At 52.1% G+C, this 22,500-nt stretch overlaps 1 protein-coding gene and 1 long non-coding RNA gene across 3 annotated transcripts in view; one reads left to right on the forward strand and one right to left on the reverse strand.

The window, feature by feature from the left end:
• acp2 (acid phosphatase 2, lysosomal) overlaps nt 1-22,500 on the reverse strand; it is a 191,107-nt gene that overhangs the window by 162,120 nt on the left and 6,487 nt on the right. The window lies entirely within an intron of this gene.
• Nucleotides 17,518-22,500, forward strand: part of LOC147106507 (uncharacterized) — a 91,879-nt gene continuing 86,896 nt past the window's right edge. The window contains exon 1 of the long non-coding RNA XR_015080938.1: nt 17,518-17,762. This is a non-coding gene — a long non-coding RNA (uncharacterized LOC147106507). The remainder of the gene's footprint in view (nt 17,763-22,500) is intronic.

The raw sequence follows: 22,500 nt of genomic DNA on the forward strand, positions 1-22,500 counted from the left end.
GTGTTGGATAGTGAGGGCTCACTCCCTGCAGTCCCACAAGGCAGTGTTGGATAGTGAGGGCTCACTCCCTGCAGTCCCACAAGGCGGTGTTGGATAGTGAGGGCTCACTCCCTGCAGTCTCACAAGGCAGTGTTGGACAGTGAGGGCTCACTCCCTGCAGTCTCACAAGGCAGTGTTGGATAGTGAGGGCTCACTCCCTGCAGTCTCACAAGGCGGTGTTGGATAGTGAGGGCTCACTCCCTGCAGTCCCACAAGGCGGTGTTGGATAGTGAGGGCTCACTCCCTGCAGTCTCACAATGCAGTGTTGGATAGTGAGGCCTCACTCCCTGCAGTCTCACAAGGCGGTGTTGGATAGTGAGGGCTCACTCCTTGCAGTCCCACAAGGCAGTGTTGGACAGTGAGGGCTCACTCCCTGCAGTCCCACAAGGCAGTGTTGGATAGTGAGGGCTCACTCGCTGCAGTCTCACAAGGCAGTGTTGGACAGTGAGGGCTCACTCCCTGCAGTCTCACAAGGCGGTGTTGGATAGTGAGGGCTCTCTCCCTGCAGTCCCACAAGGCAGTGTTGGATAGTGAGGGCTCACTCCCTGCAGTCTCACAAGGCAGTGTTGGATAGTGAGGGCTCACTCCCTGCAGTCCCACAAGGCGGTGTTGGATAGTGAGGGCTCACTCCCTGCAGTCCCACAAGGCAGTGTTGGATAGTGAGGGCTCACTCCCTGCAGTCTCACAAGGCGGTGTTGGATAGTGAGGGCTCACTCCCTGCAGTCTCACAAGGCAGTGTTGGATAGTGAGGGCTCACTCCCTGCAGTCTCACAAGGCAGTGTTGGACAGTGAGGGCTCACTCCCTGCGGTCTCACAAGGCAGTGTTGGATAGTGAGGGCTCACTCCCTGCAGTCCCACAAGGCAGTGTTGGATAGTGAGGGCTCACTCCCTGCAGTCTCACAAGGCGGTGTTGGACAGTGAGGGCTCACTCCCTGCAGTCCCACAAGGCAGTGTTGGATAGTGAGGGCTCACTCCCTGCAGTCTCACAAGGCAGTGTTGGATAGTGAGGGCTCACTCCCTGCAGTCTCACAAGGCGGTGTTGGACAGTGAGGGCTCACTCCCTGCAGTCCCACAAGGCGGTGTTGGACAGTGAGGGCTCACTCCCTGCAGTCCCACAAGGCGGTGTTGGATAGTGAGGGCTCACTCCCTGCAGTCTCACAAGGCAGTGTTGGACAGTGAGGGCTCACTCCCTGCAGTCTCACAAGGCGGTGTTGGATAGTGAGGGCTCACTCCCTGCAGTCCCACAAGGTGGTGTTGGATAGTGAGGGCTCACTCCCTGCAGTCTCACAAGGCGGTGTTGGATAGTGAGGGCTCACTCCCTGCAGTCTCACAAGGCAGTGTTGGACAGTGAGGGCTCACTCCCTGCAGTCTCACAAGGCAGTGTTGGATAGTGAGGGCTCACTCCCTGCAGTCTCACAAGGCAGTGTTGGATAGTGAGGGCTCACTCCCTGCAGTCTCACAAGGCAGTGTTGGATAGTGAGGGCTCACTCCCTGCAGTCCCACAAGGCAGTGTTGGATAGTGAGGGCTCTCTCCCTGCAGTCCCACAAAGCGGTGTTGGACAGTGAGGGCTCACTCCCTGCAGTCCCACAAGGCAGTGCTGGATAGTGAGGGCTCACTCCCTGCAGTCCCACAAGGCAGTGTTGGATAGTGAGGGCTCACTCCCTGCAGTCCCACAAGGCAGTGTTGGATAGTGAGGGCTCACTCCCTGCAGTCTCACAAGGCGGTGTTGGATAGTGAGGGCTCACTCCCTGCAGTCCCACAAGGCAGTGTTGGACAGTGAGGGCTCACTCCCTGCAGTCCCACAAGGCAGTGTTGGATAGTGAGGGCTCACTCCCTGCAGTCCCACAAGGCAGTGTTGGATAGTGAGGGCTCACTCCCTGCAGTCCCACAAGGCGGTGTTGGATAGTGAGGGCTCACTCCCTGCAGTCCCACAAGGCGGTGTTGGATAGTGAGGGCTCACTCCCTGCAGTCTCACAAGGCAGTGTTGGACAGTGAGGGCTCACTCCCTGCAGTCTCACAAGGCAGTGTTGGATAGTGAGGGCTCACTCCCTGCAGTCTCACAATGCAGTGTTGGACAGTGAGGGCTCACTCCCTGCAGTCCCACAATGCAGTGTTGGATAGTGAGGGCTCACTCCCTGCAGTCCCACAAGGCAGTGTTGGACAGTGAGGGGTCACTCCCTGCAGTCTCACAAGGCGGTGTTGGATAGTGAGGGCTCACTCCCTGCAGTCTCACAAGGCGGTGTTGGATAGTGAGGGCTCACTCCCTGCAGTCCCACAAGGTGGTGTTGGATAGTGAGGGCTCACTCCCTGCAGTCTCACAAGGCAGTGTTGGATAGTGAGGGCTCACTCCCTGCAGTCTCACAAGGCAGTGTTGGACAGTGAGGGCTCACTCCCTGCAGTCCCACAAGGCAGTGTTGGATAGTGAGGGCTCACTCCCTGCAGTCTCACAAGGCAGTGTTGGACAGTGAGGGCTCACTCCCTGCAGTCTCACAAGGCGGTGTTGGACCGTGAGGGCTCACTCCCTGCAGTCCCACAAGGCGGTGTTGGATAGTGAGGGCTCACTCCCTGCAGTCTCACAAGGCAGTGTTGGACAGTGAGGGCTCACTCCCTGCAGTCTCACAAGGCGGTGTTGGATAGTGAGGGCTCACTCCCTGCAGTCTCACAAGGCGGTGTTGGACAGTGAGGGCTCACTCCCTGCAGTCTCACAAGGCAGTGTTGGATAGTGAGGCCTCACTCCCTGCAGTCTCACAAGGCAGTGTTGGATAGTGAGGGCTCACTCCCTGCAGTCTCACAAGGCAGTGTTGGATAGTGAGGGCTCACTCCCTGCAGTCTCACAATGCAGTGTTGGATAGTGAGGGCTCACTCCCTGCAGTCTCACAAGGCAGTGTTGGACAGTGAGGGCTCACTCCCTGCAGTCCCACAAGGCAGTGTTGGATAGTGAGGGCTCACTCCCTGCAGTCCCACAAGGCGGTGTTGGATAGTGAGGGCTCACTCCCTGCAGTCTCACAAGGCAGTGTTGGATAGTGAGGGCTCACTCCCTGCAGTCCCACAAGGCAGTGTTGGACAGTGAGGGCTCACTCCCTGCAGTCTCACAAGGCGGTGTTGGACAGTGAGGGCTCACTCCCTGCAGTCTCACAAGGCAGTGTTGGACAGTGAGGGCTCACTCCCTGCAGTCTCACAAGGCAGTGTTGGATAGTGAGGGCTCACTCCCTGCAGTCTCACAAGGCAGTGTTGGATAGTGAGGGCTCACTCCCTGCAGTCCCACAAGGCGGTGTTGGATAGTGAGGGCTCACTCCCTGCAGTCTCACAAGGCGGTGTTGGACAGTGAGGGCTCACTCCCTGCAGTCTCACAAGGCAGTGTTGGACAGTGAGGGCTCACTCCCTGCAGTCCCACAAGGCAGTGTTGGATAGTGAGGGCTCACTCCCTGCAGTCTCACAAGGCAGTGTTGGATAGTGAGGGCTCACTCCCTGCAGTCCCACAAGGCGGTGTTGGATAGTGAGGGGTCACTCCCTGCAGTCCCACAAGGCAGTGTTGGATAGTGAGGGCTCACTCCCTGCAGTCCCACAAGGCAGTGTTGGATAGTGAGGGCTCACTCCCTGCAGTCCCACAAGGCGGTGTTGGATAGTGAGGGCTCACTCCCTGCAGTCCCACAAGGCAGTGTTGGATAGTGAGGGCTCACTCCCTGCAGTCTCACAATGCAGTGTTGGATAGTGAGGGCTCACTCCCTGCAGTCTCACAAGGCGGTGTTGGACAGTGAGGGCTCACTCCCTGCAGTCTCACAAGGCGGTGTTGGATAGTGAGGGCTCACTCCCTGCAGTCCCACAAGGCAGTGTTGGATAGTGAGGGCTCACTCCCTGCAGTCTCACAAGGCGGTGTTGTATAGTGAGGGCTCACTCCCTGCAGTCTCACAAGGCGGTGTTGGATAGTGAGGGCTCACTCCCTGCAGTCTCACAAGGCGGTGTTGGATAGTGAGGGCTCACTCCCTGCAGTCCCACAAGGCAGTGTTGGATAGTGAGGGCTCACTCACTGCAGTCTCACAATGCAGTGTTGGATAGTGAGGGCTCACTCCCTGCAGTCCTACATTGCAGTACTTCATTGGCTGTATAAGTGCTTTGGGACGTCCGGTGGTCGTGAAAGACGTTATACAAATGCAAGTCTTTCTTTCTTACAAGACGGCACATTCTAATAACCAACGGGTCTGGACCCTCCTGTTGCCTGCCCAAATCGCTCCGAGGAGTTGAACAGGAAACTTTGACAGAACCTTCCTGAACTGACCATGGATCTTTTGGTCCTTATATTCCCCTCCTTTCCCAGGATGTGAGGAGAGCAGCGGGTGGAGTGGGAATGAAGGGTGCGGACACAGTAAGTAAGGTGGCCAGTAGGAAACAGTATGATTACACCAGATAGCCTTTTCTTGTCCTGGGTACATATTGTAGCAATCCTAAGCCTGTTGGGAGGAGGTCAAGGTCTCCTGATCTCAGCCACAGGGTCTGAGGTACTGAATGGAGAGCACCGAGGATTGAACACTCTCCCCTCGTCCCACTCACTCAATCTCTCGAGGCTCACAGTTCCTACCAATCTACCAGCGCTACCCACTTTCAACACAGAAACACCACCTGGTGTGAAAACTGCCTGGGGACTGGGGCAGTGTGGGGAACGCTGCCCGGGGGCTGGGCGGGGGGAGAAATACTGTCTGGCGGTTAGATCGTTTTCAGAGAATTTCCCCCTACAACTTCCTTCAGATAAGAAGCTCTGGGGCTGGGTGCCCAGCTGTGAAAGAATCAGTCACCTTGGTCAGATTGGGACACTTCGGAAGGAAGTGTTAAAAACTAAAGGAAGGCTTGTGGTTTCTACAGCTCGTGTTGTGTATTCCCTGCAAGGACGTACGATAAGAAATAGCAGCAGTCGGCCATACAGCCCCTCGAGCCTGCTCTGTCATTCAATAAGATCATGGCCGATCTTCGACCTCAACTCCACCTTCCAGCCCGATCCCCATATCCCTTGAAGGAATCCAACCCGGCCAATTACCGCCCAGCAGTCTACTCTCAATCATCAGCAAAGTGATGGAAGGTGTCATCGACAGTGCTATCAAGCAGCACTTACTCACCAATATCCTGCTCACCAGTTCTCAGTTTGGGTTCTGCCAGAACCATTCGGCTCCAGACCTCATTACAGCCTTGGTCCAAATATGGACAAAAGAGCTGATTCTAGAGGTGAGATGGGAGTGGCTGCCCTTGACATCAAGGCAGCATTTGACCGAGTGTGGAATCAACGAGCCCCAGTAAAATTGAAGTCAATGGGAATCAGGGGGGAAAACGCTCCACTGGCTGGAGTCACACCTAGCACAAAGGAAGATGGTTGTGATTGTTGGAGGCCATTCATCTCAGCCCCAGGACATCGTTGCAGGAGTTCCTCAGGGCAGTGTCCTCAACCCAACCCAATTGGTCCATGCCAGTGTTTATGCTCCACACGAGCCTCCTCACACCCTACTTCATCTAACCCTATTAACATACCTTTTTATTCCTTTCTCACTCATGTGTTTATCTAGCTTCCCATTAAATGCATCCATGCTATTTGCCTTAACTACTCCTTGTGGGAGCGAGTTCCCCATTCTAACCACTCTCCAGGTAAAGAGGTTTCCCCTGAATTCCCGATTGGATTTATTAGTGACCATCTTATATTTATGGTCTCTAGTTTTGGAGTCCCCCACAAATGGAAACATTTTCTCTACGTCTACCCTATCAAACTCCTTCAGTGGGTTAAAGACCTCCAACAACAACTTGTATTTATATAGCGCCTTTAACATAGTAAACCTCCCAAGGCTCTGCACAGGAGTATTAGGAGACAAAAGTCACCCCTCAGCCTTCTCTTCTCCAGAGAAAAGAGCCCCAGCCTGTTCAGCCTTTCCTGAGAAGTATATCCTTGTGAATCTTTTTTGTTCCTTCGCCAATGCCTCCATGTCATTTTCATAATATGGAGACCACAACTGCGCAGTACTCCACGTGGTGTAACATCACTTCTCTGCTTTTCAATTCTATCGCTCTAGAAATGAACCCCAGTGCTTGGGTTACTATTTTTTTTAAATGGCCTGCGTCACTACTTGTAGTGATCTGCGTATCCATACTCCTGGATCCCTTTGCTCCTCTACCCCATTTAGACTCTTATTATCCAAGCAGTATGTGGCCTCCTTATTCTTCCTACCAAAATACACCTCCTCACACCTTATCTATACTGAAATTAATTGGCCAATTACACGGCCATTCTGCAAGTTTAATAATGTCTTCCTGTATTGTGTCACATTCTTCCTTTGCAAATTGTGAAATTGTGCTTCCGATTCCAGAGTCCAAATCATTGATGTAAATTGTGAGCAACAGTGGACACAACACCAATCCCTGTGGACACCACTTCCCACCTTTTGCCAGTCTGAGTAGCTAGACCTGGGAGTCTGAGCGAGTGGACCTGCGGCAGGAACATAGTCGGAGACCAGGGATAAAGGCAGCACGGAGCAGAGGCCTGGGAGTCTGAGTGAGCGGACCTGCGGGAGGAACATAGTCGGAGACCAGGGATAAAGGCAGCACGGAGCAGAGGCCTGGAAGTCTGAGTGAGCGGACCTGGGGGAGGAACGGAGTCGGAGACTGGGGATAAAGGCAGCACAGAGCAGAGACCTGGGAGTCTGAGCGAGTGGACCTGCGGGAGGAACATAGTCGGACACTGGGGATAAAGGCAGCACGGAGCAGAGACCTGGGAGTCTCAGTGAGCGGACCTGGGGGAGGAACGGAGTCGGAGACTGGGGATAAAGGCAGCACAGAGCAGAGGCCTGGGAGTCTGAGCGAGTGGACCTGCGGGAGGAACATAGTCGGACACTGGGGATAAAGGCAGCACGGAGCAGAGGCCTGGGAGTCTGAGTGAGCGGACCTGCGGGAGGAACGGAGTCGGACACTGGGGATAAAGGCAGCACGGAGCAGAGGCCTGGGAGTCTGAGTGAGCGGACCTGCGGGAGGAACGGAGTCGGAGACTGGGGATAAAGGCAGCACAGAGCAGAGGCCTGGGAGTCTGAGCGAGTGGACCTGCGGGAGGAACATAGTCGGAGACTGGGGATAAAGGCAGCACGGAGCAGAGGCCTGGGAGTCTGAGTGAGTGGACCTGCGGGAGGAACATAGTCGGACACTGGGGATAAAGGCAGCACGGAGCAGAGGCCTGGGAGTCTGAGTGAGCGGACCTGCGGGAGGAACGGAGTCGGAGACTGGGGATAAAGGCAGCACGGAGCAGAGGCCTGGAAGTCTGAGTGAGCGGACCTGGGGGAGGAACGGAGTCGGAGACTGGGGATAAAGGCAGCACAGAGCAGAGGCCTGGGAGTCTGAGCGAGTGGACCTGCGGGAGGAACATAGTCGGACACTGGGGATAAAGGCAGCACGGAGCAGAGGCCTGGGAGTCTGAGTGAGCGGACCTGCGGGAGGAACGGAGTCGGACACTGGGGATAAAGGCAGCACGGAGCAGAGGCCTGGGAGTCTGAGTGAGCGGACCTGCGGGAGGAACGGAGTCGGACACTGGGGATAAAGGCAGCACAGAGCAGAGGCCTGGGAGTCTGAGCGAGTGGACCTGCGGGAGGAACATAGTCGGAGACTGGGGATAAAGGCAGCATGGAGCAGAGGCCTGGAAGTCTGAGTGAGCGGACCTGCGGGAGGAACATAGTCGGAGACTGGGGATAAAGGCAGCACGGAGCAGAGGCCTGGGAGTCTGAGTGAGCGGACCTGCGGGAGGAACATAGTCGGACACTGGGGATAAAGGCAGCACGGAGCAGAGGTCTGGGAGTCTGAGCGAGCGGACCTGCGGGAGGAACATAGTCGGAGACTGGGGATAAAGGCAGCACGGAGCAGAGGTCTGGGAGTCTGAGTGAGCGGACCTGCGGGAGGAACATAGTCGGACACTGGGGATAAAGGCAGCACGGAGCAGAGGTCTGGGAGTCTGAGTGAGCGGACCTGCGGCAGGAAGGAGTCGGAGGCCAAGGATAAAGGCAGCACGGAGCAGAGGCCTGGGAGTCTGAGTGAGCGGACCTGCGGGAGGAACATAGTCGGACACTGGGGATAAAGGCAGCACGGAGCAGAGGTCTGGGAGTCTGAGTGAGCGGACCTGGGGGAAGAACGGAGTCGGACACTGGGGATAAAGGCAGCACGGAGCAGAGGCCTGGGAGTCTGAGTGAGCGGACCTGCGGGAGGAACATAGTCGGACACTGGGGATAAAGGCAGCACGGAGCAGAGACCTGGGAGTCTGAGCGAGCGGACCTGCGGGAGGAACGGAGTCGGAGACTGGGGATAAAGGCAGCACGGAGCAGAGGCCTGGGAGTCTGAGCGAGCGGACCTGCGGGAGGAACATAGTCGGAGACTGGGGATAAAGGCAGCACGGAGCAGAGGCCTGGGAGTCTGAGCGAGCGGACCTGCGGGAAGAACATAGTCGGACACTGGGGATAAAGGCAGCACGGAGCAGAGGCCTGGGAGTCTGAGTGAGCGGACCTGCGGGAGGAACATAGTCGGACACTGGGGATAAAGGCAGCACGGAGCAGAGGCCTGGGAGTCTGAGTGAGCGGACCTGCTGGAGGAACATAGTCGGACACTGGGGATAAAGGCAGCACGGAGCAGAGGCCTGGGAGTCTGAGTGAGCGGACCTGCGGGAGGAACGGAGTCGGAGACTGGGGATAAAGGCAGCACGGAGCAGAGGTCTGGGAGTCTGAGTGAGCGGACCTGCGGGAGGAACGGAGTCGGAGACTGGGGATAAAGGCAGCACGGAGCAGAGGCCTGGGAGTCTGAGTGAGCGGACCTGCGGGAGGAACATAGTCGGACACTGGGGATAAAGGCAGCGCGGAGCAGAGGCCTGGGAGTCTGAGTGAGCGGACCTGCGGGAGGAACGGAGTCGGAGACTGGGGATAAAGGCAGCACGGAGCAGAGGCCTGGGAGTCTGAGTGAGCGGACCTGCGGGAGGAACATAGTCGGACACTGGGGATAAAGGCAGCGCGGAGCAGAGGCCTGGGAGTCTGAGTGAGCGGACCTGCGGGAGGAACGGAGTCAGAGACTGGGGATAAAGGCAGCACGGAGCAGAGGCCTGGGAGTCTGAGTGAGCGGACCTGCGGCAGGAACATAGTCGGAGACTGGGGCTAAAGGCAGCACGGAGCAGAGGCCTTGGAGTCTGAGCGAGCGGACCTGCGGGAGGAACATAGTCGGACACTGGGGATAAAGGCAGCACGGAGCAGAGGCCTGGGAGTCTGAGTGAGCGGACCTGCGGGAGGAACGGAGTCAGAGACTGTGGATAAAGGCAGCACGGAGCAGAGGCCTGGGAGTCTGAGTGAGCGGACCTGCGGCAGGAACATAGTCGGAGACTGGGGATAAAGGCAGTACGGAGCAGAGGCCTGGGAGTCTGAGCGAGCGGACCTGCGGCAGGAACATAGTCGGAGACTGGGGATAAAGGCAGCACGGAGCAGAGGTCTGGGAGTCTGAGCGAGTGGACCTGCGGGAGGAAGGAGTCGGACACTGGGGATAAAGGCAGCACGGAGCAGAGGCCTGGGAGTCTGAGTGAGCGGACCTGCGGGAGGAACGGAGTCGGAGACTGGGGATAAAGGCAGCACGGAGCAGAGGCCTGGGAGTCTGAGCGAGCGGACCTGCGGGAGGAACGCAGTCGGAGACCAGGGATAAAGGCAGCACGGAGCAGAGGTCTGGGAGTCTGAGCGAGTGGACCTGCGGGAGGAAGGAGTCGGAGACTGGGGATAAAGGCAGCGCAGAGCAGAGACCTGGGAGTCTGAGTGAGCGGACCTGCGGGAGGAACGGAGTCGGAGACTGGGGATAAAGGCAGCGCAGAGCAGAGGCCTGGGAGTCTGAGTGAGCGGACCTGCGGGAGGAACGGAGTCGGAGACTGGGGATAAAGGCAGCACGGAGCAGAGGCCTGGGAGTCTGAGCGAGCGGACCTGCGGGAGGAACGGAGTCGGAGACTGGGGATAAAGGCAGCACAGAGCAGAGACCTGGGAGTCTGAGTGAGCGGACCTGCGGGAGGAACATAGTCGTAGACTGCGGATAAAGGCAGCATGGAGCAGAGGTCTGGGAGTCTGAGTGAGCGGACCTGTGGGAGGAACATAGTCGGAGACTGGGGATAAAGGCAGCACGGAGCAGAGGCTTGGGAGTCTGAGTGAGCGGACCTGGGGGAGGACGGAGTCGGAGACTGGGGATAAAGGCAGCACGGAGCAGAGGCCTGGGAGTCTGAGCGAGCGGACCTGCGGGAGGAACGGAGTCGGAGACTGGGGATAAAGGCAGCACGGAGCAGAGGCCTGGGAGTCTGAGTGAGCGGAAGATACGCAAGAGCTATAGAGTGGTGATATTGGGGCACTTTAATTACCCAAATATCGATTGGGATAATGCCAGGGGTAAAGGGAAAGGAGGGGGAGGAATTTCTGAAATGTGTTCAGGAGAATTTCCTTGACCCAACTAGGAAGGAAGCATTGCTGGATCTGGTGCTGGGGGAATGAGGTGGGCCAGGTCGACCAAGTGTCTGTGGGAGAACACTCGGGTACGAGTGATCATCGTATCATAAGATTTAGATTAGCAATGGAGAGGAGCAAGGAACAATCTAGAGTGGGACTTTTAAACTGGAATAGGGCTAACTTCAATGGCATGCGAAAGGATCTAGCCAGGGTAAAATGGAACCAAAGACTGACAGGAAAACTGTAACGGAACAATGGGTGATCTTTAAGGAGGAGATGTTCCAAGTACAGGCTAGGTACATTCCAACAAGAGGGAAGGGTAAGGGAACTAAAGCAAGGGCTCCTTGGATGACGAGGGAGATTGCGAAGATGATGAAACAAAAAAAGAGGGTGTATGATGAATGTCAGGTGAATTCTTCAAGGGAGAACAGACCAAGTACAGTGAGTTGAGAGGGGGAAGTGAAGATGAAAATAAGATTGGCAAAGAGAGAATATGAGAGTAGAATGGCGGTTAACATAAAAGGGAACCCCAAAATCTTCTACCGGCATGTAAACAGTAAGCGGGTAGTAAGAGGCGGGTGGGGCCTATTAAGGACAAAGAAGGTGATATATGCTTAGAGGCGCAGGGCAAGGCTGGAATACTCAATGAGTACTTTTGTATCGGTGTTTACGAAGGAGGTGGGATGCTGACAAAATATCGGCAGAAGTGGGAAAAGGTAGAAGCAATGGGAAGGGGTGAAAATTGATCGACAGGATGTACTAGAAAGGCTGGGTATGCTTAAGAGTGGATAAGTTGCCTTGTCCAGATGGCTTGCATCCCAGGTTGTTAAGGAGGAGATAGCGGAAGGGCTTGCCATAATTTTCCAATCTTCCCTTGACACGGGGGAGGTGCCTGAGGATTGGGAAAGTGGCAAATGTGACACCATTGTTCAAGGGAAGCAGCACTTACTCACCAAAGACCTGCTCTCGGATGCCCAGTTTGGGTTCCGCCAGGACCACTCGGCTCCCGACCTCATTACAGCCTTGGTCCAAACATGGACAAAGGAGCTGAATTCCAGAGGTGAGGGTGAGAGTGACTGCCCTCAAGGCAGCATTTGACCGAGTGTGGGCATCAAGGAGCCCTAGTAAAACTGAAGTCATTGGGAATCAGGGGGAAAACGCTCCACTGGCTGGAGTCATACTGAGCACAAAGAAAGATGGTTGTGGTGGTTGAAGGTCAATCATCACAGCCCCAGGACATCACTGCAGGAGTTCCTCAGGGCAGTGTCCTAGGCCCAACCATCTTCAGCTGCTTCATCAATGACCTTCCCTCCAACATAAGATCAGAAATGGGGATGTTCGCTGATGACTGCACAGTGTTCCGCGCCATTCACAATTCCTCAGAAAATGAATGCAGCCCATGCCCCGCATGCAACAAGGACCTGGGCTATGACTATCTCCAACAAGCGAGAGTCTAACCACCTCCCATTGACATTCAACGGCATTACCATCGCCGAATCCCCGCCATCAACATCCTGGGGGGGTCACCATGACCAGAAACTTAACTGGACCAGCCACATAAATACTGTGGCAACAAGAGCAGGTCAGAGGCTGGGTATTCTGCGGCGAGTGTCTCACCTCCTGACTCCCCAAAGCCTTTCCACCATCTACAAGGCACAAGAAAGGAGTGTGATGGAATACTCTCCACTTGCCTGGATGAGAGCAGCTCCAACAACACTCAAGAAGCTCGACACCATCCAGGACAAAGCAGCCCATTTGATTGGCACCCCCATCCCCCACCTTAAACATTCACTCCCTCCACCACCGGCGTACCGTGGCTGCAGTGTGTACCATCTACAAGATACACTGCAGCAACTCGCCAAGGCTTCTTCGGCAGCACCTCCCAAACCCGCGACCTCTACCACCTAGAAGGACAAGGGCAGCAGGCGCATGGGAACACCACCACCTCCAAGTTCCCCTCCAAGTCACACACTATCCTGACTTAGAAGTATATCCTTCATCGTCGCTGGGTCAAAATCCTGGATCTCCCTCCCCAACAGCACTGTGGGAGCACCTTCACCACACGGACTCCAGCGGTTCAAGGCGGCGGCTCGCCACCACCTGGGATGGGCAATAAATGCTGGCCTTGCCAGCGACGCCCAGATACCAGGAACAAATAAAAAATCACTCTCTCTCCCCCCCGGTCTCTCTCACTCTCTCCCCCCCGGTCTCTCACTCTCTCTCCCCCCCGTCTCTCACTCTCTCTCCCCCCCCGTCTCTCACTCTCTCTCCCCCCGTGTCTCTCACTCTCTCCCCCCCGGTCTCTCACTCTCTCTCCCCCCCGTCTCTCACTCTCTCTCCCCCCCGTCTCTCACTCTCTCTCCCCCCCCGTCTCTCACTCTCTCTCCCCCCCGTCTCTCACTCTCTCTCCCCCCCGGTCTCTCACTCTCTCCCCTCCGGTCTCTCACTCTCTCTCCCCAACCCCCCCCCCCCCTCCCGGTGTCTCTCACTCTCTCTCCCCCCGTGTCTCTCACTCTCTCTCTCCCCGTCTCTCACTCTCTCTCCCCCCGTCTCTCACTCTCTCTCCCCCCGTCTCTCACTCTCTCTCCCCCCGTCTCTCACTCTCTCTCCCCCAAGTCTCTCACTCTCTCTCCCCCAGTCTCTCACTCTCTCTCCCCCCCCGTCTCTCACTCTCTCTCCCCCCCGTCTCTCACTCTCTCTCCCCCCCGTCTCTCACTCTCTCTCCCCCCCCGTCTCTCACTCTCTCTCCCCCCCGTCTCTCACTCTCTCTCCCCCCCCGTCTCTCACTCTCCCCCCCCCCCCCCCGTCTCTCACTCTCTCTCCCCCCCGGTCTCTCACTCTCTCCCCTCCGGTCTCTCACTCTCTCCCCACCCCCCCGCGTCTCTCACTCTCTCCCCCCCCGTCTCTCACTCTCTCCCCCCCCGTCTCTCACTCTCTCCCCCCCCGTCTCTCACTCTCTCCCCCCCCCCGTCTCTCACTCTCTCCCCCCCCCGTCTCTCACTCTCTCCCCCCCCCGTCTCTCACTCTCTCTCCCCCCGTCTCTCACTCTCTCCCCCCGTCTCTCACTCTCTCTCCCCCCGTCTCTCACTCTCTCTCCCCCCGTCTCTCACTCTCTCTCCCCCCGTGTCTCTCACTCTCTCTCCCCCCGTGTCTCTCACTCTCCCCCCCGTCTCTCTCTCTCTCTCTCCCCCCGTCTCTCTCTCTCTCTCTCTCTCTCTCCCCCTGTCTCTCACTCTCTCAATTCAATTCAAATCGCTTTATTGGCATGACAAGGTACATCTTATGTTGCCAAAGCATCGGAAAACATTCATGTTTGTTCACAAAAATACAGATCTATCCATACAGTGTATAAACAGATATATCCCTGAGTGTATAAATATACTTTCATATAATTTATATATACTCTTTTCTTATCTTTAGTGGTTGTCCCTCTGTTTATGGCAAGCTGTAACACAGTGTGCCGCCAGTGTTATGCAATTTCTCTCTTCCCCTAGTAGGTATGGGAGTTTTTGGTCGTCGTTCAAATTTCTGAATTCCGGGCATATTTTGGTGAATTTTGGGTAGAAATTCTCCCTTATGCCCTGATATTTTCTACAAGCTGTGAGGAAGTGCATCTCTGTCTCCACCACTCCCTGACTGCAGTGAGAGCATATCCTGTCCTCTCTTGGTAGCCGGGTTTGCCTGTGTCTACCTTTTTCGATCGCCAGGCTATGTTCACTAAGTCTGTACATTGTCAGGATTTTTCTCAGTTTGCTGTCCTTTACCATGGTCAGGTAATCAGCCATGTTGTATTGTCTGTTTAGGGCCAAGTAGCAATTGAGTTTGCTTTGGGTTTTTGTTGTTTCTGCCCAATATGTCAGATATTTTTCCTTTTGCTTAGTGACGATTGTGTTGGGTCGAATTCTTTGTGTTACGCTGTCACTGTCCTGGGGCTGGTTATTGTTAGTAGTGTTAGTAGTTACTTCACTGAGTCCCAGGACTAGTTGACTGAGGGTATTCTTCTTTATGGTCAGCTCTTGGCATTTCAGGGCGTCGTAGTGATAGCATTGGGGGTTGCTCATTTCTAGGTGTTTCCAAAATTTGGTGGCTCTTTTTTGGATAGTGATTATTAATGGATATTGGCCTAGTTCTGCCCTGCATGCATTGTTTACTGTTTTCCTTTGAGTCCGGAGGATACTTTTACAGAATTCTGCATGTAGGATCTCAATTGGGTGTTTGTCCCATTTTGCAAATTCTTGTTGTGTTAGCGGTCCCCACACCTCACTGCCATAGAGTGCAATTGGTTCAATTACTGATTTGAAAATTTTGAGCCAAATGCTAATTGGGATTTCTATTTGGATTGATTTTTTAATAGCATAGAAAGCCCTTCTTGCTTTCTCTTTCAGTTCATTCACAGCCAGTTTGAAGTTTCCCGTAGAACTGATTTTTAAGCCCAAGTATGTGTAGTTAGTGGTTTGTTCAATTTTGGTTGTTCCTATTGTGAAATTTATTTTGGGTCCCTGATGTCTGGATCTTTGCTGGAACACAAGGACTTTGGTTTTTTGGGGATTTATTGTCAGGGCCCAAGTCTGGCAGTACGACTCCAGCAGATCCAGGTTCTGCTGTAGACCCTCCTTAGTTGGTGACTGCAGAACCAGGTCGTCTGCATAGAGGAGGAATTTAACCTTGGATTCATATAGGGTGAGGCCGGGTGCTGTAGATTGTTCAAGTAGTTTTGCCAATCCATTTATGTAAATATTAAAGAGTGTCGGTGAGATTGGCGAGCCCTGCGTCACCCCCCACCCCTGTGGGAAGTATTTTGTTTGTTTGTCTCCAATTTTAACTGCACATTTGTTGTTTGTATACATTGATTTAATTACATCATATGTTTTTCCCCCTACCCCGCTTTCGATAAGTTTCAGGAATAAACCGTCATGCCAGATGGAGTCGAAAGCCTTCTGGAAATCTATAAAGCATGCGTAGATTTTGCTTTTGTTATGGTGAACGTGTTTGTCAATTAGGGTCTGTAGGGTGAAGATATGGGGCCAGAAATTCCAGGCCAGAAGCGTGAGTACGGTCGGCTTACTCACGCTTCTGGCCGTTGGAAATGCCGGCGTTCAGCATGAACAGCGCATGCGGGGAACGCCGGCATTTCCAGACCTCGAGCGCGTGCGACTGCACAGGCAGCGCTTGCGCAGTGAACTTCGTGGATTTCATTCATGAAATCCGTGAGGTTAAGTCCTTAGAAGTTACACTTGAAAAAAGCAAGTGTAAAGTTGTTCATTGGCTGCGGAGGAAGATATATTTTATCGTGGAGCTTTTGAAATGCAATATTTTTGTTTGGGAAAGGGAGGGAAGTTATTTTAAGAAATTTTAAGTAAGTTTAAAAGTTTAAATTTTTTTTTTTTAAAAGGGTTTTCAGAACGGTAGGTAGAAGGAGCAATTGTGGCTGTGTGAATGGAATGTGAGAATGAGTTATGTATGTATGTCCGCATATATTCCTTTACGTATATGTATGTATGTTTTATATTCCTTTACTAATGTGTATGAATGTATGTTTTTAATTATGATTTTCCAATAAGTTACTTTCTCTGAAAGTCATAATTAAATAATACATTCATACACATAAGTAAAGGAATATATACATAACACGCAAAGGAATATATACAGACATACATACTTTCAGAAGCTCCACGATAAGAAATATCTTCCTCCGCAGCCTCTGTAGCAACTGTACCCATGCTTTTTTCATGTGTAAGTTGTAATGACTGGACCTCACTGAAAGCATTAATGAAAGCGGCGAATTATACTGCGCACGCGCTGCCTGTGCAGTCGCACGCGTTCTGCCTCTGAACCTCTTCGTTCAGAGGACAGGAAATGCCGGTTTTCCCCACATGCACTGTGCATGCTGAAAACCGGCATTTCATCCGGCCAGATGCGTAAGTACCCCGACCGTACTAGCGCATTTGGAAGGGAATTATTGGGCCAACATTTTACATGTCAATAAAATAAAAAATTTAACAATTGCACGACTTGCCCCCTCGCATCTGCGACTGAGGGTCCAAGGAGGTGCATTGCGCAAGAGGTCATCATCGGACGTATCCTCACACTGTTCCCTTTGGGGAACTGTATGAAGTGGTGGAAGGATTTATGGCCGTGATTAACGCTCATTCCGTGACCGTAACCATCTTTGAACCAGCCATTAGGGTGGTTAGTCCTATGGCGGGAGGGTTTTACGGGCTCCCACAACCCATCTGACGGGGGGGGGGGCCACCAACACCCACGGACGCAAGTATCCCGCTGGATGTCCACCCAGAATTTAAAGTTGGAGCTCCGACTCCACTTGCCGGGACTGTCTGGAGTGGGGTTCAAAACCCTACTCCTTCTGGCCCAGCGGCGGGGATGCTTACTGCTACGCAAAAGGCCCACTCCGCACAAAAGGTGACACCCATACGTTTCCTGCGCCTTTTCCCTCCCCGTGACTGGAGCCCTATGCTGCCATTTCACGTTGCTAATCGGATTGGGCCTTTGTCATAGCGGTAAGATCCCCGCCGCTGGGCCAGATCAGGGTAGGGTTTCGAACCCCGCTCCAGACAGTCCCGGCAAGTGGAGTCGGAGCTCCGGCTCTAAATTCTGGGTTGACATCCAGTGGGATATTTGCGTCCATGGGTGTGGGTGGCCCCCCCCTCCTTGTATAGCTTGTGGGAGCCCGTAAAACCCTCCCGCCATAGGACTAACCGCCCTAATGGCTGGTTCAAAGATGGTTACGGTCACGGAATGAGCGTTAATCACGGCCATAAATCCTTTCCACCACTTCATACAGTTCCCCAAAGGGAACAGTGTGAAGACACGTATGACGACGACAATGCTAAATAAATAAATGGAATTTAAAAAATTCTTTTAGGGCTTTTAAAAGTCTTTAAATTGCTTTAATTCTCTTTAAAACTACTTCAGATTACTCAAAATAATGTAAACATTTTAAAAAGTTTATAAAAGTTACCAAAATCTTCAAAAAACTTCCAAAAACCTATTTAAACTGCTGCTTTGCATGTAAAAAAGCAAAGCAGCTTGACAGAAACATTGGGGGCGTGTCCAGTGAAACTGAGACCTCAAAGGGCGTGTCTCACTTACACCTGCACGCTCCTGGCTCCGCGCTGGCTGCGCTCCTGGCTCCGCGCTGGCTGCACTCCTGGGCGGCGTGACGTCATACGCTGCCCGGGATTCTTCTTTCAGTTTCTGCAAGTGCAGGCGTCCCTGGAGCTGATCGGCAGGAGCACGGGGTAAGTGCAAATACGGGGCTTGCACGCGCTGCAAGCCCCGTTCTGGAATTTCTGGCCCATGATCTGATGTTCTATAGTTTGGCAGGAATCCAATTTGGCTTTTATTCAAGACATTGTGCTCCTCAAGGAAGTTTATAAGTCTCTCACTCTCTCTCCCCCCGTGTCTCTCACTCTCTCTCCCCGTGTCTCTCACTCTCTCTCCCCCCGTGTCTCTCACTCTCTCTCCCCCCCGTGTCTCTCACTCTCTCCCCCCCGCCTCTCACTCTCTCCCCCCCCCCGTCTCTCACTCTCTCTCCCCCCGTCTCTCTCTCTCCCCCCCGTCTCTCACTCTCTCTCCCCCCGTCTCTCACTCTCTCTCCCCCCGTGTCTCACTCTCTCTCCCCCCGTGTCTCTCACTCTCTCTCCCCCCGTGTCTCTCACTCTCTCTCCCCCCCCGTGTCTCTCACTCTCTCTCCCCCCCGTGTCTCTCACTCTCTCTCCCCCCGTGTCTCTCACTCTCTCCCCCCCGTGTCTCTCACTCTCTCCCCCCCGTGTCTCTCTCACTCTCTCCCCCCCGTGTCTCTCTCACTCTCTCCCCCCCGTGTCTCTCTCACTCTCTCCCCCCCGGTGTCTCTCACTCTCTCCCCCCGGTGTCTCTCACTCTCTCTCCCCCCGGTGTCTCTCACTCTCTCTCCCCCCCCGTGTCTCTCACTCTCTCTCCCCCCCGTCTCTCACTCTCTCCCCCCCCCGTCTCTCACTCTCTCCCCCCCCGTCTCTCACTCTCTCCCCCCCCGTCTCTCACTCTCTCCCCCCCCGTCTCTCACTCTCTCCCTGTGTCTCTCACTCTCTCCCCGTGTCTCTCACTCTCCCCTCCCCCCCCGTGTCTCTCACTCTCTCCCCCCCAGTGTCTGTCTCTCTCTCCCCCCCAGTGTCTGTCTCCCTCTCCCCCAGTGTTTGTCTCTCTCTGCCCCCCGTCTCTCACTCTCTGCACACCCACTCTCCCCCCCTCACTCTCTTTCCCCTCCTCCGTCTCTCCCGTCTCTCACTCCCCCCGTCTGTCACTCTGTCTCTGTCACTCTGTCTCTGAATTCAATTCAAATCGCTTTATTGGCATGACAAGGTACATCTTATGTTGCCAAAGCATCGAAAAACATTTATGGTTGAACACATAAACGCAGATCTATCCATATAGTGTATGAACAGATATATCCCTGAGTGTATAAATATACATTCATATAATTTGTATATACTCTTTTCTTAGATTTAATGGTTGTCCCTCTGTTTATGGCAAGCTGTAACATAGTGTGCCGCTAAGGTTACACAGTTTCTCTGTTCCCCTAGTAGGTATGGGAGTTTTTGGTCGTCATTCAAATTTCTGAATTCCGGGCATATTTTTGTGAATTTTGGGTAGAAATTCTCCCTTATGCCCTGATATTTTCCACAAGCTGTGAGGAAGTGCACTCTCACTCTCACTCTCCAGCACTGTATCTGTCTCTATTTCTCTCTCTCTCACTCTCTGTGTCTCTCTCTCTGTCTGTCTGTCTGTCTCTCTCTCTCATACACACACTCCTTCTCCGTCTCTCACACACACACTCACTCTCCAGCACTCTATCTCTATTTCTCTCTCTGTCACTCACTCTCACTATCTATCTATCTCTACTTCTCCCTCTCTCCCTCTCCCCCAATTCAATTCAAATCGCTTTATTGGCATGATAAGGTACATCTTATGTTGCCAAAGCATCAAAAAACATTCATGGTTGAACACATAAACGCAGATCTATTCATACAGTGTATAAACAGATATATCCCTGAGTGTATAAATATACCTTCGTATAATTTTTATATACTCTTTTCTTACGTTTACTGGTTGTCCCTCTGTTTATGGCAAACTGTAACATAGTGTGCCGCTAAGGTTACACAATTTCTCTGTTCCCCTAGTAGGTATGGGAGTTTTTGGTCGTCATTCAAATTTCTGAATTCAGGGCATATTTTTGTGAATTTTTGGTAGAAATTCTCCCTGATGCCCTGATATTTTCCACAAGCTGTGAGGAAGTGCATCTCTGTCTCCACCACTCCCTGACTGCTGCTCATTCTCTGCCTCTCTATCTCCCTCTCCCTCTCTCTCTCTCTCTGTCTCTCTTTCTCTCACACACACACTCACTTTCCAGCACTCTATCTCTATTTCTCTCTATCTCACTCTCCAGCACTCTCTCTATCTCTATCTCCATTTCTCTCTCTCTCTGTATTTCTCTCTCTATTTCTCTCTCTCTCTCTATCTCTATCTCTCTCTCTATTTCTCTCTCTCTCTCTCTATCTCTATTTCTCTCTCTCTCTCTCTATCTCTATTTCTCTCTCTCTCTATTTCTCTCTCTCTCTCTCTCTCTATCTCTATTTCTCTCTCTATCTCTATTTCTCTCTCTATCTCTATCTCTATTTCTCTCTATCTCTCTATCTCTCTCTCTATCTCTATTTCTCTCTCTCTCTCTATCTCTATTTCTCTCTCTCTCTCTCTATCTCTATTTCTCTCTCTCTCTCTCTCTATTTCTCTCTCTCTCTCTATCTCTATTTCTCTCTCTCTCTCTATCTCTATTTCTCTCTCTCTCTCTATCTCTATTCAGTTCAGTTCAAATGCTTTATTGGCATGAAAGTTTACAGAGAACCATATTGCCAAAGCTTACATAGCAAAAAGGTACAGTTTTCCAACATTCTGTAGGTGTCAATCGATTTGACATTTGTTGGGTACATACAATATTACTTTTAAACAATATTAATTTTAAACAGTCTTTCTACTTCATTTGGTACGTTCAATATTAATTTTAAACAGTCTTACTTTTAAACAGTCCTCAGGTTGTGACATGTTGTTACATATTTGGCCCCAAGGTATGGTCTGTCTCCTTCTCCTAGGACTAATCTCAATTTTGACAGATCATCCAATTCCTTGAAATCTGGGGTTGTTTGGCTTAGCTTGTTGAATAATATGTTTCTTGATGTGTTGAATTTTTCGCATTTTAGGAGGAAATGCATTTCTGTTTCAACCTCGCCAGCCAGACATTGATCGCATATTCTATTCTCTCTAGGCTGCCAGGATTTCTTGTATCTGCCTTTTTCAATTTCCAGTTGGTGGTCGCTTAGTCTGTACCTGGTGAGGGTCTGTCTCTGTTTTGTGTCTCTGATGGTCGTGAGGTAGTCTGCCAGTTTATATTCTCTTTTTAGGGCCCGGTAACATTCTAATCTGCTTTGGCTTTCGGTTATTTTGTTCCAATGTTCCAGGTAGGTTTCTTTGCATTTTTTAATGATTTGGTTCACTCGGATTGGTGTTTGGACGGCTGTGTTGGTCTGGGGCTGGTCAGGGTCCGGCTGAGTACTTAGTTTCAGTAGCAGCTGACTCAGGGGACTCTTTTCTGGGTTTAGCTCTTGGGTCTGAAAGGCTTTGAAATGAAGGGTGTCTGGGGAGTTAGATTTGAGGTGATTTAGGAAGTTTAGTGCTCGTTTTTGGATGTTTATCAGTGGGTATCTGCCTAGTTCGGCTCTGCATGCATTTGTTGGCGTTTTTCTTTGGGTGCGAAGGATGCTTCGGCAGAATTCTGCATGTAGGGCTTCTATTGTGTGTTTTTCCCATTTAGTGTAGCTTTGGTGATTTAGCGGGCCCCATACTTCACTACCGTACAGTGCAATGGGCAGGATTATGCTGTCAAATATTTTGAGCCAGATTTTGATTGGGATTTGGATGTTGTAGAATTTTCTTTTTATTGCATATAGGGCTCTTCGGGCTTTTTCTTTTAGTGCATTCACTGCTATGCTGAAGCTCCCTGATGCTGTAATAGTTAGACCAAGGTAGGTGTAGCTCATAGTGTGTCCTATAGTGGTATCACTGAGGGTAAACTGGTATTTGTTTTCCTGACATCTGGGTCTTTTCTGAAAAATCATGATGTTGGTTTTCTTTAGATTTACTGTTAGAGCCCAATTTTGGCAGTATTTGTCGAGTAGGTCTAGTTGTTGCTGTAATCCCTGTTCTGTGGGAGACAGTAGAACCAGGTCGTCCGCATAGAACAGGGACTTCACTTCTCCATCCAGGAGACGGAGACCTGGTGACTCGCTTTGCTCCAGCATGTCTGCTAATTCATTTATGTATATGTTGAACAGGGTCGGGCTCAAATTGCAGCCCTGCCGGACGCCTCTTCTCTGGGTGAAGAAATCGGTGCGTTTGTCTCCAATTTTGACCCCGCATTTGTTTTTCAGATACATTGATTTAATAAGGTCATAGACTTTGCCCCCTATTCCACACTGAAGAAGTTTATAATAGAGCCCTTCGTGCCATATAGAGTCAAAGGCTTTCTTGAAGTCGATGAAACAGGCGAATATTTTCCCATTTTTTGTTTGGTGTTTATGTTTTTCAATGAGGGTGTGAAGGGTATAGATATGGTCGGCGGTGCGGTGTTTTGGAAGAAAGCCTATTTGGTTTTTTCTGAGGATATTATGTTTGTTAAGAAAATCAAGTAATCTACTATTTAGAATACTGCAGAATAACTTCCCTAGACAACTGTTGACACAGATGCCGCGGTAGTTATTTGGGTCTGATTTGTTTCCACTTTTATATATGGGGGAGATTAGTCCTTGGCACCAGATATCGGGAAAACAGCCTGAGCGTAATATGATGTTGAATAGTTTGAGTATCGCACCCTGCATCTCCATATTGCTGAACTTTAGCATTTCATTTTTGATGTTGTCTGGGCCACAGGCTTTCTTTAGGTGGAGAGAT

Source organism: Somniosus microcephalus, chromosome 15 (assembly GCF_052327205.1).
Source record: "Somniosus microcephalus isolate GS21.2 chromosome 15, FLI_Smic_1.0, whole genome shotgun sequence".
Taxonomy (NCBI): Eukaryota; Metazoa; Chordata; class Chondrichthyes; order Squaliformes; family Somniosidae; genus Somniosus; species Somniosus microcephalus.